Here is an 18438-nt window from a genome sequence, read left to right on the forward strand (position 1 = left end):
CCTTAACTTGCTTCCCTTGCCCTATCCTGTTCTCTCGCTCTCCTTCACAGGGCAACGCTCCCCCAATCAATAAGGTTCGCAAGAATTCCCATCTGAGCTCTGGTTCTAGGAAACTGACCTAGGACGGTGACATGGTTTGGCTCTGTGTCCCCATCCAAATCTCATCGCGCATTATAATCCCCATGTGTTGAGGGAGGGACCTGGTGGGAGGTGATTGGATCATGGAGACAGTTTCCCCCGTGCTGTTCTCATGATAGTGAGTGAGTTCTCACGAGATCTGATGGTTTTATAAACGGCAGTTCCCCTGGGCTGTTCTCTCTCACCTGCCGCCATGGAAGGCACACCTGCTTCCCTTTGTGCCGTGATTGTAAGTTTCCTGAGGCCTCTTCAGCCATACAGAACTGTGAGTAAACTGAAACTTTCCTTTATAAATTACCCAGTCTCAGGGAAGTTCTTTATAGTGTGTGAAAACAGACTAATACAAACAGGGTGCTTGCCAGAAGGCAAGATTCCTTGACTCCACCCACAAGAGGAACCAGTGGGACTGAGTGAGGCTTTGGAGGCTGCAGTTTTATTAAGCACACAGGTGATTCTGATGAACTTGACCCCAGGCCCACACCTGGGGAAGCAGAAGAGCCACACCTGATGATGTGAGTCAGGGATTAGACTACTGAGGGCTAGAGTCTGTGCCAGACTGCAGGAGGGGCTGCCGGTATTATTACTTGGGGCAGGCACTCTGACTTCAGCTCTGGGTTTACTTGTGATGCCCTTTGTGATGGTTAATATTGAATGTCAGCTTGATTGGATGGAAGGATGCAAAGTATTGTTCCTAGGTGTGTCTGTGAGGGTGTCAAGAAAACAGACAGATTAACATTTGAGTTAGTGAACTGGGAGAGGCAGATCCACCCTCAATCTGGGTGGGCACCATCTAATCAGCCTCCAGTGCAGGCAGGAGAAGATAGAAGAGCAGACTTGCTGAGTCTTCCGGGCTTCATCATTCTCCAGGGCTGGATGCTTCCTCCCCTCAAACATCAGACTCCAAGTTCTTCGGCTTTTGGACTCTTGGTCTTACACCAGTGATTTGCCAGGGGCTCTCGGGCCTTTGGCCACAGACTGGAGGCTGTACTGTCAGCTTCCCTACTTTTGAGGTTTTGGGACTTGGACTGATCCACCGCTGGCTTCCTGGCTCCTCAGCTTGCAGATGGCCTATCGTGGGATTTTACCTTGTGATCGTGCGAGTCAGTTCTCCTTGGTAAATTCCCTTTCAAATATACATCTATCCTCTGTACCTGAAGAGAACCCTGACTAATGCACCTTGATCTTGAAGGAAGCAGAATTTTCTTTGAGTTGAGTGACTGTAGCCCCCAAAGTTCCTAGGAGAGTTTTGTGCAAGAAGTCATGAGGGCCTGGACAAAACCTCACAGCCTCTAGCTAGAATTCTGCATTTAGGGATGGAGGCCTTATTTTCCCACTGGGAAGAAAGGTGCTGAAGCTTGACCCTAGCCATGTTGGGAGGTAGTGTCTGCCCTTCTTAACAAGATGTTTCCGACTAACTGCAACATGCAGATTTGTATGAGAACAGTGCTGAGCTCCGACTGAGGCAGCTGACACCAGGAAAACAGCTCGGTATCCAGGAAGAGGCTTGTTACCAAAGCCAAAGCTTAAGGCAGCAATAACAACTCTGATTTATAACGGGGACTATTTGTACATAATTACTAAATATTGATCGCACATTCAGCAGTGTGCCTAAATGAAAGACAAACCAAATCTCGTAACAGCACCAAAAGAATCTTATTGCAAACAGTCATCATGTAGCCCTTTTCTGCCATAATTTAATGGGCTTTTATGGAACTCTCGAATGTACTCAAAGTGTGATTGCTTCCTAGCACCATCCTCTATGGCCCTGCAAAGACCCCAGGACCTGCCCTCCATCACCTCTAAGACCACCCCCACCTCACCTAATTTGCTGTTTACCCACCCATTGACTTGTTTTGTTTTTTAATTTTTGCAATTCTATTTTTTTTTTTTTTGAGACGGAGTCTCACTCTGTCACCCAGGCAGGAGTGCAGTGACATGATCTCAGCTCACTACAACCTCCACCATCCGGGTTAAATGATTCTCCCTGCCTCAGCCTCCGGAGTAACTGGGATTACAGGCACCCAACACCACACCCAGCTAATTTTTGTATTTTTAGTAGAGATGGGGTTTTGTCATGTTGGCCAGGCTGGTCTCGAACCCCTGACCTCAGATGATCCACCCACCTCAGCCTCCCAAAGTGCTGGGATTACAGGCGTGAGCCATCATGCTCAGCCAATTCTATTTTCAAATTTCAATTTTGTCTTTTTCAAAATCTAGGTAATTTTTGTTATCTCTTATTGCTCGATTATTTTTGAGATTCTTTTTTTTCAGCTTTTAAACATTCTATCCATTGTTATTTCGTATTTTGAGTTTGATAATTTCATTACCCAAAGGAAGGGGGTTTAATTCTGTTGTTCATTGTTTTTGCTGATTCTCACTCATGGTAACCTGTTTGCTTGTGTTTTTCATGTTATTTGATTCTGAACTCATTTTGTTGATCTTAATGTATGGGAGCCCTGAAGACCAAGATAGGGATGCTTTTATCCAAGGAGGACTTGGGTTTGCTTCTCCTGAGAGCCGGGGGCCCTGTCCCAGCAGAATGAGAGTTTCCCTTTCTCTTCCCCACTCCATTTCACTGCAGCCTATGGCTTAGCCTAATCAATGCACGGCTAATCCTGGCATCCCAGCTCTAGGCAACTCTGTCTTTTATATTTGCTTGTTCCCCACCAATCTAAATAACAAGCAAAGAGAGCCTCTCTAAAAGAAAAGATGTTTATTTGGGAAGAGAACATTGCAATGTGAATACATGTGCCACACGTAAACCATGTGCATATTCAGGGAGGTAAAGGAAGAGAAATATTTTTAAAGGAAAACATGAAGAGGATTACATAATTGTTTTGAAATACTTCTCCCTGGCTAAAAGATCAATAACAAGGGTGACACCCGTCCAAGGCTGGAGAGGCAGTTGCTGGGCAGATGTCCTTACAGAAGCATTTGTTGTATAAGGCTGTGACCATCTTGGTACAAAGTTGTGGTTTCTGCAGTCTTTCATGGTCAGGCATACAAGTGTGAGAATCCTCTCTTCATGGCCTTCCTTGGATCTGTTTTTCAGAGTTTTCTTAGCCTTAGTGACTCCATTTTGCTACTGACAACTTTCACATCCCCAATGTTCCCACTTTGGAATCATCTCACTTTTTCCTCCCATACTTAATATCACCCCAACAATGCAACAAGGAGTCTGTTTTACGCAGGAGTTAGCTATCGTATGCAGCACCGCTAGACTTGCTTTCCCTCTGTTTCCATTGAGTTGTTGCTCTGTGTTGGGGGTGGGGTGGTGCTACCACTGTGTCATCCCTCTCTGTTATCTCTGAAACGCAGAGCTTAGTAAGTAGGAAGGGTCCTTTATGTAACTACTGATTTGCTGGTTAATAGCTAAACATCAAGTCAGGCAAATTAACATGCTTCCCAGGTATGCCCTTTCTAGTCCTAGGTGGTGTGGCCTTTACTAATTATTTGCGCTTCCATTATTCTGGAGCACTTCTTCCCTTCACTCACAAGAGATTAATGCAATGTTGCCGATACAGCTTCGCCCACCACCACCTCCAAGCCTGTTGCCAACTGTGGTTTGGAGAGGCTGGGCCGGCATCCCGGAGGCCTGTTTGTTTGTCCTAGTATTCATTACTATTTGGCTCTCCTCCCATCTGCTGCCAGTGCAGAGTTATTTATATCAAATTGGAGAAGCCTTGGTGAGCTCCGCTGTGATAACTCACATCCTCAGAATGCCTTTCATCCCAAAGGACTTTACACATGGTATCCTCACAGGAAACCCTTTCCCGCTGACCCAGGGGGAACTCCTGGCTTCCCTGGGAAGCGGCAGCTGCTGGTCCATCTGCTTGGCTGATAAGGCCTTTGCACTCAGATTAAGAGCCCTGGCCCACAAAACATGCGGTGGAACTTGCCCAAAGAGGTCGTGACAGCTGAGTCACAGGGAACAGCACTGAAACTGCAATCCTGGGGCATGGAGAATGTCTATGAGGGGTGAGCCAGGGCGCTGAGTCATGTCTCTCAGCCTGGCATTGACTTGCTGAGTGTCAGAGCTTCCAGAAGGTGACACTGCTTAGAAGTCACCAGCCTTCCCACTGCCAGCCTGGTCCGTGAGCTCTGCACTTCTGAGGCCAACATGCCATCCCCCTCCAAAGGATTTACTGTCATCAGTGTCACATTTGGGAGATAATTCATCAGCTCTCCCATTTTTTCAACCAATATAGGTTCATTACATCCAGCATTTCACTGTTTGACACAGGATAGAGCTCCAATGAAGGGCTTGTGATGTTCTGGCAGCAGTCTAACTCAATTAACAAATTAACATGAGTCCACAGGCACAGATCTCTAAAGAAATTAGATCACTCCGAAAGAAATCGGGCTAGGGATGGGAAGGTCAATCATCATTTTAAATGAAACTGAGCAAATTATTGACAAATTTGTGCTCCTGTTGGGGCTTCCATCAAGTCGTATCAGAGGGATGACTTTGGGAAAAGAGCCAAAGAGAAAAATATACAGCCTGGCAAAATTTTTTGTGGAGAAAATATTTTTTTAATTTCAGTTTTTTTCTATTTTTAGAAATTTTCTTTTTCTTTTTTCCTTTTTTGAGACAGTGTCTCACTCTCTTACCCAGGCTGGAGTGCAGTGGCACAATCAGACAGAGTTCACTGTTACCTCAACCTCCTGGGTTCAACCAATCCTCCCGCCTCAGTCTCCCAAGTAGCTGGGACCACAGATACATACCACCATGCCTGGCTCATTTTTGTCTTAATTTTTAAATTTTATGTAGAGATGGGGTCTTGTTATATTACCCAGGTCAGTCTTGAATTCCTGGTCTCAAGCAATCCTCCCACCTCGGCCTCCCAAAGTGCTGGAATTACAGACATGAGCCACTGTGCTCAGCCAGAGAATAAATTTTTAAATCAAATTTATTGACAGGTTGGCCATACACCATCTAATCAGTGCAGGGAGGTGATTATGCAGTTGAGGGAAACTGCTACCAAGAAGCCGACCCCATTCCATAGCCTCCAGTAAGGAGTTTTTGCCAGGGGAATATCAATATTGCACCACCAGACCAGTGTTGAAATTCAGTGGGTGCAAGGAGGTGGCAGGTGTGGGTGGTAAATTTCAAAACATTTATTTTGAAACGCCCACGGTGCCTGGATCACAGATCCCATGGCTGGCAGAATAACCAGTGCTGTGTACACATCCGTGGAGGGTGGGTCTTCTTCTCTGGCTATCAGAAGAGCATCGCATGCTCTGTGAGAGCAAGACTCTGGCTGCTTGGACTTTGTCTCTTTGTCTCTCAAATGCAGCACTTGCCACAGTATATTCTCACTGGTTAAAGTTTTCCCCCTGCTTTCGCAGATTCCCTTCTCACTCTCTGAAGTTTAGTCAGAATCAATATCTCAAGTTGGACTTTTAACTCAGGACAAGTAGATGCTAACTGTTCTGTCACTTTCGTTTCTGGAGAAACGGAAACAGATAGGGGTTTGTAGAATCTCCAGGACTGGCTGAGCTCTTTAGTAGAAAAACTGGTTTTGTAGCCGAACAGTTGATGCCCCAAGATAAAACAATACACATCATTTATATCCCACTTTTATTCGTTTGGACATTTTAAGAGATTTCTTTTTCATTTGATTTTTATCATAAGATTTTACAAAATCAGAAATAAAAAATTAAAACCTTTGAAATTTGATTGTTATTTTTGTTTCTTTCTTGTTCTCAAGTCTTTTGATGCCCTTTTGACCTTCTTAATTATCATATATATAATATATATATAACATATATATATATAGAGAGAGACAGGGCCTCACTTCATCACCCAGGCTGGAGTACAGTGGTGTGACGATCTTGGCTCACTACAGCCTTGACTTCCCAGGTTCAAGTGATCCTCCTGCCTCAGCCCCTCAAGTAGCTGGAACTACAGGTGCATGTCCCCGTGCCCAGCTAATATTTTAATTTTTGGTAGACATGGGGTTTCACCATGTTGCCCAGGCTGATCTCCAACTCCTGAGCTCAACTGATCCATCTGCCTCCCAAAGTGCTGGGATTATAGGTGTTACCTACCTCGCCTGACTGCCTTCTTAATAATCTGCAGTTGACCTTGCTCCTTCTTTCACCAAGAAAATAGATGGCATCCTAAAAGAACTTGCCTGTCCCACCTCCCCATCTACTATCCTCCTGTGTCTGTCCCGAAATACTGTGTTTACTCCATTACTCTAGTGAACTGTTCCTCCTCCATGTATAAATGGCGCATCCCTTCCCACTTACTCAAAAACATTGCTCCTGTGATAATCTAATCTGCTCTTTTTTCAGCACTAGATTATTCCCATGAGTACACAAACGTGCTGTCAGCTTCTCATCTTAAAAAACCCTCTAGGCCAGGCACAGCGGCTCACACCTGTAATCCTAGCACACCTCGGGAGGCTGAGGCAGGTGGATCACTTGAGGTCAGAAGTTCGAGACCAGCCTGGCCAATACGGCGAAACCCTGTCTCCACTAAAAGTACAAAAATTAGCCAAGCATAGTGGCAGGTGCCTGTAATCCCAGCTACTTGGGAGGCTGAGCCAGGAGAATTGCTTGAACCTGGGATGCAGAGGTTGCAATGAGCCGAGATCGCACCACTGTACTCCAGCCTGGGTGACAGAGCGAGACTCTGTCACAAAACAAAACCCAAAACTCTTGACCCCATGCCTTCCTCTAGGTACAGACCCGTTTCTCAGCTTCCCTTTACAGGGACTTCTCTGTTGCCACCTCCTTTCCTCCCGTTCTCTCTGAAACCCTCTCAAACAGGGTTTTGTTCTCACAACAGTGAAACCACCGATGCCAATGTTGATGTTGATGGTGATGTCCAGTGTCTGGGTTGAGGAAGGCCACAGCATCTGTGGCCAGTGGTGTCTCCACCAGGTCAGTTCTGCAAAATGCCTTGGGTCATTTTTCCTGTCTCAAGAACTCTTGTCCAAACCTGGTTCTTCAAGCCTCTGTGTCACTGGCACCCTTTCAATAAGTTCTATTTTGTTCTATTTAAATGAACTAGAGTTGGTTTCTGAGGCTTGTAGTAAAGAGCTAATAAACTGGGGAAATCAACTGACTTGGTTCTGTACATAGAGTCATTTCTAAACTAGACAATTTGGGAGATTTCCCTGGGCCCTTCACCACCAGGAGTCAGGGAAGTGCTGTGGTTTCATTTGTCAATGGTTGAAGAATGGTCTATCACCACCATCCAGACCAATCAGCCTCTCCTCCCGATGCTGCCCTTAGTGACAGCCTTCTCCTTTTTAGGGTTGACTATCATGTTCATTCTGTCCAGATTTGTTCATTCAAAAACTTAAGAAGCAGAGTGGGTGTGGTGGCTCACACCTATAATCCCAGCACTTTGGGAGGCTGAACCCTTAAGCCTAGGAGTTCAAGACCAGCCTGGGCAGCATAGTGAGACCCCATCTTGATTAAAAATATAAAAATTGCTTGGGTGGAGCAAGATGGCCGAATAGGAACAGCTCCAGTCTCCAACTCCCAGCGCAAGTGGCACAGAAGACTGGTGATTTCTGCATTTTCAACTGAGGTACTGGGGTCATCTCACTGGGGAGTGCCAGACAATCGGTGCTGGTCAGCTGCTGCAGCCCGACCAGCGAGAGCTGAAGCAGGGCGAGGCATTGCCTCACCTGGGAAGCGCAAGGGGGAAGGGAATCCCTTTTCCTAGCCAGGGGAACTGAGACACACAACACCTGGAAAATTGGGTAATTCCCACCCCAATACTGCGCTTTAAGCAAACGGGCTCACCAGGAGATTATACCCACACCTGGCTGGGAGGGTCCCACGGCCACAGAGCCTCCCTCACTGCTAGCACAGCAGTCTGCGATCTAACCGAAATGGCAGCAGAGAGGCTGGGGGAGGGGCGCCCACCATTGCTGAGGCTTAAGTAGGTAAACAAAGCCGCTGGGAAGCTCGAACTGGGTGGAGCTCACAGCAGCTCAAGGAAACCTGCCTGTCTCTGTAGACTCCACCTCTGGGGACAGGGCACAGCTAAACAACAAAAGGGGAAGCAGCAGAGGCCTGTGCAGATGCGAACGACTCTGTCTGACAGCTTTGAAGAGAGCAGTGGATATCCCAACACGGAGGCTGAGATCTGAGAATGGACAGACTGCCTGCTCAAGTGGTCCCTGACCCCTGAGTAGCCTAACTGGGAGACATCCCCCACTAGGGGCAGTCTGACACCCCACACCTCACAGGGTGGAGTACACCCTGAGAGGAAGCTTCCAAAGGAAGAATCAGACAGGTACACTCGCTGTTCAGCAATATTCTATCTTCTGCAACCTCTGCTGCTGATACCCAGGCAAACAGGGTCTGGAGTGGACCTCAAGCAATCTCCAACAGACCTACAGCTGAGAGTCCTGACTATTAGAAGGAAAACTATCAAACAGGAAGAACACCTATACCAAAACCCCATCAGTACGTCACCATCATCAAAGACCCGAGGCAGATAAAACCACGAAGATGGGGAAGAAACAGGGCAGAAAAGCTGGAAATTCAAGAAATAAGAGTGCATCTCCCCCTGCAAAGGAGCGCAGCTCATCGCCAGCAACGGATCAAAGCTGGTCAGAGAATGACTTTGACGACATGAGAGAAGAAGGCTTCAGTCCATCAAACTTCTCAGAGCTAAAGGAGGAATTATGTACCCAGCGCAAAGAAACTAAAAATCTTGAAAAAAGAGTGGAAGAATTGATAGCTAGAATAATTAATGCAGAGAAGGTCATAAATGAAATGACTGAGATGAAAACCATGACATGAGAAATACGTGACAAATCCACAAGCTTCAGTAACCGACTCAATCAACTGGAAGAAAGAGTATCAGCGATTGAGGATCAAATGAATGAAATGAAGCAAGAAGAGAAACCAAAAGAAAAAAGAAGAAAAAGAAATGAACAAAGCCTGCAAGAAGTATGGGATTATGTAAAAAGACCAAATCTACGTCTGATTGGGGTGCCTGAAAGTGAGGGGGAAAATGGAACCAAGTTGGAAAACACTCTTCAGGATATCATCCAGGAGAACTTCCCCAACCTGGTAGGGCAGGCCAACATTCAAATTCAGGAAATACAGAGAACCCACAAAGATACTCCTCGAGAAGAGCAACTCCAAGACACATAATTGCCAGATTCACCAAATGAAATGAAGGAAAAAATCTTAAGGGCAGCCAGAGAGAAAGGTCGGGTTACCCACAAAAGGAAGCCCATCAGACTAACAGCAGACCTCTCGGCAGAAACTCTCCAAGCCAGAGAGAGTGGGGGCCAATATTCAACGTTCTTAAAGAAAAGAATTTTCAACCCAGAATTTCATATCCAGCCAAACTAAGTTTCATAAGTGAAGGAGAAATAAAATCCTTTACAGATAAGCAAATGCTTAGAGATTTTGTCACCACCAGGCCTGCCTTACAAGAGACCCTGAAGGAAGCACTAAACATGTAAAGGAGCAACCGGTACCAGCCATTGCAAAAACATGCCAAAATGTAAAGACCATCGAGGCTAGGAAGAAACTGCATCAACTAACGAGGAAAATAACCAGTTAATATCATAATGGCAGGATCAAGTTCACACATAACAATATTAACCTTAAATGTTAATGGACTAAATGCTCCAATTAAAAGACACAGAGTGGCAAACTGGATCAAGAGTCAAGACCCATCAGTCTGCTGTATTCAGGAGACCCATCTCACATGCAGAGACATACATAGGCTCAAAATAAAGGGATGGAGGAAGATCTACCAAGCAAATGGAGAACAAAAAAAAGCAGGGGTTGCAATCCCAGTCTCTGATAAAATAGACTTTAAACCATCAAAGATCAAAAGAGACAAAGAAGGCCATTACATCATGGTAAAGGGATCAATTCAACAGGAAGAGTTAACTATCCTAAATATATATGCACCCAATACAGGAGCACCCAATTCATAAAGCAAGTCCTTAGAGACTTACAAAGAGACTTAGACTCCCATACAATAATAATGGGAGACTTCAACACTCCACTGTCAACATTAGACAGATCAACGAGACAGAAAGTTAACAAGGATATCCAGGAATTGAACTCATGTCTGCACCAAGCGGACCTAATAGACATCTATAGAACTCTCCACCCCAAATCAACAGAATATACATTCTTCTCAGCACCACATCGCACTTATTCCAAAATTGACCACATAATGGAAGTAAAGCACTCCTTAGCAAATGTCAAAGAACAGAAATTATAACAAACTGTCTCTCAGACCACAGTGCAATCAAACTAGAACTCAGGACTAAGAAACTCAATCAAAACCGCTCAACTACATGGAAACTGAACAACCTGCTCCTGAATGACTACTGGGTACATAACGAAATGAAGGCAGAAATAAAGATGTTCTTTGAAACCAATGAGAACAAAGATACAACATACCAGAATCTCTGGGACACATTTAAAGCAGTGTGTAGAGGGAAATTTATAGCACTAAATGCCCACAAGAGAAAGCAGGAAAGATCTAAAATGGACACTCTAACATCACAATTAAAAGAACTGGAGAAGCAAGAGCAAACACATTCAAAAGCTAGCAGAAGGCAAGAAATAACTAAGATCAGAGCAGAACTGAAGGAGATAGAGACACAAAAAAACCTCCAAAAAATCAATGAATCCAGGAGTTGGTTTTTGAAAAAATCAACAAAATTGACAGACGCTAGCAAGACTAATAAAGAAGAAAAGAGAGAAGAATCAAAGAGACACATAAAAAATGATAAAGGGGATATCACCACGGACCCCACAGAAATACAAACTACCATCAGAGAATACTATAAACACCTCTACACAAATAAACTAGAAAATCTAGAAGAAATGGATAATTTCTGGACACCTACACTCTTCCAAGACTAAACCAGGAAGAAGTTGAATCCCTGAATAGACCAATAGCAGGCTCTGAAATTGAGGCAATAATTAATAGCCTACCAACCAAAAAAAGTCCAGGACCAGATGGATTCACAGCTGAATTCTACCAGAGGTACAAGGAGGAGCTGGTACCATTCCTTCTGAAACTATTCCAATCAATTGAAAAAGAGGGAATCCTCCCTAACTCATTTTATGAGGCCAACATCATCCTGATACCAAAGCCTGGCAGAGACACAACAAAAAAAAGAGAATTTAGACCAATATCCCTGATGAACATCGATGCAAAAATCCTCAATAAAATACTGGCAAACCGGATTCAGCAGCACATCAAAAAGCTTATCCACCATGATCAAGTGGGCTTCATCCCTTGGATGCAAGGCTGGTTCAACATTCGCAAATCAATAAACGTAATCCAGCGTATAAACAGAACCAAAGACAAGAACCACATGATTATCTCAAATGATGCAGAAAAGGCTTTTGACAAAATTCAACAGCCCTTCATGCTAAAAACGCTCAATAAATTCGGTATTGATGGAACGTACCTCAAAATAATAAGAGCTATTTATGACAAACCACAGCCAATATCATACTGAATGGGCAAAAACTGGAAAAATTCCCTTTGAAAACTGGCACAAGACAGGGATGCCCTCTCTCACCACTCCTATTCAACATAGTGTTGGAAGTTCTGGCTAGGGCAATCAGGCAAGAGAAAGAAATCAAGGGTATCCAGTTAGGAAAAAGAGAAGTCAAATTGTCCCTGTTTGCAGATGACATGATTGTATATTTAGAAAACCCCATCGTCTCAGCCCAAAATCTCCTTCAGCTGATAAGCAACTTCAGCAAAGTCTCAGGATACAAAATTAATGTGCAAAAATCACAAGCATTCTTATACACCAGTAACAGACAAACAGAGAGCCAAATCACGAATGAACTTCTTCACAATGCTTCAAAGAGAATGAAATACCTAGGAATCCAACTTACAAGGGATGTAAAGGACCTCTTCAAGGAGAACTACAAACCACTGCTCAGTGAAATAAAAGAGGACACAAACAAATGGAAGAACATACCATGCTCATGGATAGGAAGAATCAATATCGTGAAAATGGCCATACTGCCCAAGGTTATTTATAGATTTAATGCCATCCCCATCAAGCTACCAATGAGTTTCTTCACAGAATTGGAAAAAACTGCTTTAAAGTTCATATGGAACCAAAAAAGAGCCCGCCTTGCCAAGACAATCCTAAGTCATAAGAACAAAGCTGGAGGCATCACGCTACCTGACTTCAAACTATACTACAAGGCTACAGTAACCAAAACAGCATGGTACTGGTACCAAACAGAGATATAGACCAATGGAACAGAACAGAGTCCTCAGAAATAATACCACACATCTACAACCATCTGATCTTTGACAAACCTGAGAGAAACAAGAAATGGGGAAAGGATTCCCTATTTAATAAATGGTGCTGGGAAAATTGGCTAGCCGTAAGTAGAAAGCTGAAACTGGATCCTTCCTTACTCCTTATACGAAGATTAATTCAAGATGGATTAGAGACTTAAATGTTAGACCTAATACCATAAAAACCCTAGAAGAAAACCTAGGTAGTACCATTCAGGACATAGGCATGGGCAAGGACTTCATGTCTAAAACACCAAAAGCAACGGCAGCAAAAGCCAAAATTGACAAATGGGATCTAATTAAACTAAAGAGCTTCTGCACAGCAAAAGAAACTACCATCAGAGTGAACAGGCAACCTACAGAATGGGAGAAAATTTTTGCAATCTACTCATCTGACAAAGGGCTAATATCCAGAATCTACAAAGAACTCAAAGAAATTTACAAGAAAAAAACAAACAACCCCATCAAAAAGTGGGCAAAGGATATGAACAGACATTTCTCAAAAGAAGACATGCATACAGCCAACAGACACATGAAAAAATGCTCATCATCACTGGCCATCAGAGAGATGCAAATCAAAGCCACAATGAGATACCATCTCACACCAGTTAGAATGACAATCATTCAAAAGTCAGGAAACAACAGGTGCTGGAGAGGATGTGGAGAAATAGGAACACTTTTACACTGTTGGTGGGATTGTAAACTAGTTCAACCATTATGGAAAACAGTATGGCGATTCCTCAAGGATCTAGAACTAGATGTACCATATGACCCAGCCATCCACTACTGGGTATATACCCAAAGGATTATAAATCATGCTGCTATAAAGACACATGCACACGTATGTTTATTGCGGCACTATTCACAATAGCAAAGACTTGGAATCAACCCAATGTCCATCAGTGACAGACTGGATTAAGAAAATGTGGCACATATACACCATGGAATATTATGCAGCCATAAAAAAGGATGACTTTGCATCCTTTGTAGGGACATGGATGCAGCTGGAAACCATCATTCTTAGCAAACTATCACAAGAACAGAAAACCAACACCACATGTTCTCACTCATAGGTGGGAACTGAACAATGACATCACTTGGACTCGGGAAGGGGAACATCACACATCGGGGCCTATCATGGGGAGGGGGGAGGGGGGAGGGATTGCATTGGAGTTATACCTGATATAAATGATGAATTGATGGGTGCTGACGAGTTGATGGGTGCAGCACACCAACATGGCACAAGTATACATATGTAACAAACCTGCACGTTATGCACATGTACCCTAGAACTTAAAGTATAAAAAAAAAAAAAAAAAAACTGCCATCAAATAAATTCTCAGTCCATTTCACTTGAATGCACATTTCTATTTATGATAGAGGAGGGCGGTCGTCCTTAGTCATGAAGAAATTCTCATTGAAATTTGATTTTCAAATTTTCTAGAATAAAAAAAAAGGAGAGAGAGAGCGAAAGAGTCTTTATTGGGAAAGCATTATTCAGGTAAGAGGGCGATCCATGCGACAAAATGCTGAAAGGTTTCCTCTCAGCTATATTGAGTATGTTGTATCACTTTGGGTAGTATGTTTCTCAGAGCCTATGCTACTCTTTCTTTTATAGTTAATGGAGTGAATGTTTTCTGCTCCAGCCTGCCAGTTCCTGCTTTGTCTGGAGCTGACTTTGTAGTCCCTGGTTCTCTCTCACTCCAGCTGTGGTCTTCCACTTACTTTGGTGATTCAAGTTAGCTTCTTTCTTTCCTCTCAGAAGTGTATAAACTGTCTTACAAAGTCAGTCCTTGCTTCATGATTGTCTGGCTTATAATTTTTGACTTTACAATGGTGCAGAAGTGATATGCATTCAGTACAGTATTCAATACATTACGTAAGATATTCAACACTTTAGTATAAAATAGACTTTGTGTTACAAGATTTTGCCCAATTGTAGGCTAATGTAAGTGATCTGAGCACATTGAAGGTAGGCTAGGCTAAGCTATGATGCTCGGTAGGTTAGGTCTACTAACTGCATTTTTGATTTAGGGTATTTTCAACTTACAATGGGTTTATCAGGATGTAACCCAATCCGAAGTCAAGGAGCATCTGTATTTCTTACCAGTGCCCTCCTACTGGTGCTCATATTGTTCTTCTCTGATATACTTGAATCTGTGATTTTCCTCATTGTTCTGCCAGATAATATTTAGAGCATTTTGGTTCTTATATATGTGCCTTACTTTATGAGCTTCTAACTTCTTTAATCCTCTCTCTTGCATGTTTTTGGACTCTGATTTCCCCAACTTGTTTTAACAGGTGTCTTGATTTGGGCTGTTGTTCTCTTGGGCTGTGTGAAAACATTAATCTTGAAGGTTGTTTCTTCTCATATTGCCTGCAGATTCTGTCTTTATATGACACTGGATTATTGGTATTTCATTGTGAACGTATTCATGTTTTTGCATGAATTATCATCTAAGATTTTATTACATGCTCCTTTTAGAGATGGATAATATTTTTGTGTATTCAAGGAATTAATACAAAAAGGAAAAAAGAGAGATATTCCTGGAGCAACATGTGAAAAGGATAAATGGACCTCTGCGACAATCTCAGGGTAGATCTTCCATTCCTAGGTCATATATTTGGCAGTTTTCTTCAAGCAGAAGAAAGGATTATCAAAAAAAAAAATGATACTTCGAGCTGGCGTCTTGATGAAATCTTGCCCCTAAATCTTTGACACCTTAATGAGAATCGTAGAAGTTAAGAAATGTATTTTCTAAAACTGCGAACAAGTTTCTGTGTTGTAAGAAGTGAGTGACTTGAATACATTTTTAGAGCTATTTGTGTGTGTGTGGTAAGAAAATTACCTGCATGAGACATTTTGCTATGCAAACGTAAGGATGATGATAAAATATAATTGTCAGAAAAATATAAAAATATATATATATATATAAAAATTAGCCAGGTGTGGTGGCTTGTGCCTGTAGTTCCCAGCTACTCAGGAGGTTGAGGAGGGAAGATTGCTTAAGCCTGGGAGGTCGAGGCTGCAGTGAGCCTCAATCATGCCTCTGTAATCTAGCTGTGAGACAAAGTGAGACTCTGTCTCAATAAATGAAGTGTACATACAAAGGAATATTATGCAGCAGAAAAAATGAGTGAACCTGAGCTACATGTTCAACATAAGTTTCATAGATACCATGTGGGACAAAAAAGTAGTCTGCAGAAGGATGTATACTGTATCCTTACAAAAATTAAACATCATGGGAAGCAATGCTACATTGTACCCAGGAATGCATGCATCTGTTCCAAAGTATAAAGAAATACATGTCAATGGTGAGCACTAAACTATGAATAATTAGTATTTCTGGGAACAGGGGTGTGAAGGTGAAATGTGGTAAGAAACAGGCACAAAGGCTCACTTTATTTGTAAGGTTTTATTTAACAAGCTGGGTTGTGGGTACACCTTTTCACATATCTAAAATATTTTGTAGTAAAAAATTAATGAAACAAAGGGATTAGGAAAGAGGGGTCAGCCAGAGAGGTTTTCCCAGGTCACTTAGGGGCGCCTGTCGGTCTTTCACGCACTGTTTTTTTTTCCAAAAGTGGCCTTGAGATCAATTGCGGCGCTGATTTGGCCAACATTTCCACCAGCATTGCTGGTGGAAATTTCCTCGTTCATGAAATAATGATTCTGTTGATACTAAATATCTGCGTCCTGCAGCTTATATGGCATGATTTGTTGCAAGGAAATGTGAGCAGCTAACAATCAGCTTTGTTCATTTCATCTCTCTCCTTCCTGTTATGGGTTTATTTAGGGAAAAAAATAGGTAACTGATTTCTGGCAATGCTTTCTTCTCTCTGGGTTCTTGGCCATGTATTCACTAACCTTCTCCAGTAGCAGCAGGAAAAGAAACCCCCCCAAGACATTTGAATAAAAGGGGATGCAGCTATTGTCAGCTCAGTGACATAGAAATTTTGGGAAAGTTAGTTCTATGTCCTCTTCATACCAGGACATTGGTTGTTGACCTCTCACTCCATGAAGAACTGTCTGCCCGGATGTTGGGCAGCTGTAATACAAGAGAAAGACTTCACTAGGATGTGGAAGGGAGACAGTAATAAATTAGCAGTATTTATCAAGATCCCTCCAAATGCTCATGCCTTTTAACCCAGCACTTCCACTTTTAAGGCACTAACCAAAGGTAATAATCAAATATTATCAAATATTTATATCTCCCAAACTGCAAAACAAACCTAAAGTTCTCAATGGGATAACTAATAAAAGTATAAAATAGCCAAACAACATACCATTATGTAGCCATTGAATATGACATGTATAAGCATTTTAAATGACATGTAGAAATATTCATAGTAGCACTTGGAAGAAACAAGATATGAAAGTGTAATCTACAATATCAGCCCTATTATGTAAATTTCTCTACCATCTATCAATCTACACAGATATATAGACGTAAAACAGGAATGAAATATACAGAAACATTAGCAGTAGGGATTTCTGGGTAAAGGGATTATACAGCAATTAAAAAATACACACTCTAATGATTTTTCCAAGGTTTCATATATTGAATATATATTCCTTTTTAAGAAAACGGCAGAAGTTATTAAAAGAAAAGGACTCTGAGCTTCCCGGAGCAGGATCTCAGTGTACTTACCCTTCTGACATACCTGAGGGATTAAACTTACTCAGCGGATGCTGTGATAACCTCAGGGGCAGAATGTGCCGAACCTGTGTGTGTATGTGACAGGGGTCATTCCACGTCAGCTCTCAGGTGATTGTGGAGCCTCACCCCCTCAAAAAGGGGGTGCCCTCACCTACCCACCCTCCCACTCTTCTTCAGAACCTTGGCCTCCAAGGAAGATGCTATTTGGATCCAAGGTATGAAAACCCAGGCACACTCTTCAGGGTAGAAACAGGTGGCTTCACGGTTGTGCCTTTAGAACTCTCCTAATCAACCCTTCCTTCCCATCACTTTCCCAGAAAACCATCCTACTTGATCACCAGGGCCCAGAATTCCACCGGGGACACTCATTCATTGAAATTTTGGTACCTGGGAATAATCTAGGACATTGTGGAAAGGATTTAGACTAGGTGACCTCTGAGAACACTTGTTAAGATTCCATGGTATGCTTCTTTCTTTTAATGTGAATAAATTCCAAATCATTTCTTGAAAAATGATTTGGGATGGGCACAGGGACTCACACCTGTAGTCCCAGCACTTTGGGAGGCTGAGGCAGGTGGATCAATTGATGTCAGGAGTTCAAGACCAGCCTGGCCAACATGGCAAAACCTTGTCTCTACTAAAAATACAAAAATTAACCAGGTGTGGTTGCACATTTGCACACACCTGTAATCCCAGCTACTCAAGCGGCTGAGGCAGGAGAATTACTTGAACCTCGGAGACGGAGGTTGTGGTGAGCCGAGATTGTGCCATTGCACTCTAGCCTTGGCGACAGAGTGAGAGTCTGTCTCAAAAAAAAAAAAAAGGAATAGTGATTTAGATAGAGAGTGAATTGGAGCATCTGTAATGTGAGGAAGGAGGAACAGAAACAGAGTAGAACTGCAAGGAAAATGCAAACAAAGTGTGGGTCCCTCACCTAAGCCTGGGCCCCCCTACAGGCTGGCTTTTCTCCTCCTGCAGGGGTCAGCAGCAGGGGTGAGAGGCAGTCTCATGGTTTGAGTTGGAAAGTGGAGCAGATATGGCCACTTACCTGCAGCTTCTGAATGGAGGGTGAAGCTTCAAGATTCACCAGGGTGAGCAGTCTGGGTTGAAGTTTGTCTCCCTGTCATTCCTGTGTTGACATCCTAATCTCCAGTACCTTAGAATGGGACTTTATTTGGAGACAGCGTTGTTGCAGATACAACTAGTTAAGACGAGGTTATACTGGAGTATTATGGGCCCCTAATCCAGTATGATTGATGTTGTTATCAAAAAGGGAGATTTGGAGACATACACACACAGGGAGAACGCCATGTGAAGACTGGAATTTTGCTGCCACAAGCCCAGGAACTCCAGAAT

This window comes from Trachypithecus francoisi, unplaced genomic scaffold, assembly GCF_009764315.1.
Source record: "Trachypithecus francoisi isolate TF-2019V2 unplaced genomic scaffold, Tfra_2.0 Contig01474, whole genome shotgun sequence".
Taxonomy (NCBI): domain Eukaryota; kingdom Metazoa; phylum Chordata; class Mammalia; order Primates; family Cercopithecidae; genus Trachypithecus; species Trachypithecus francoisi.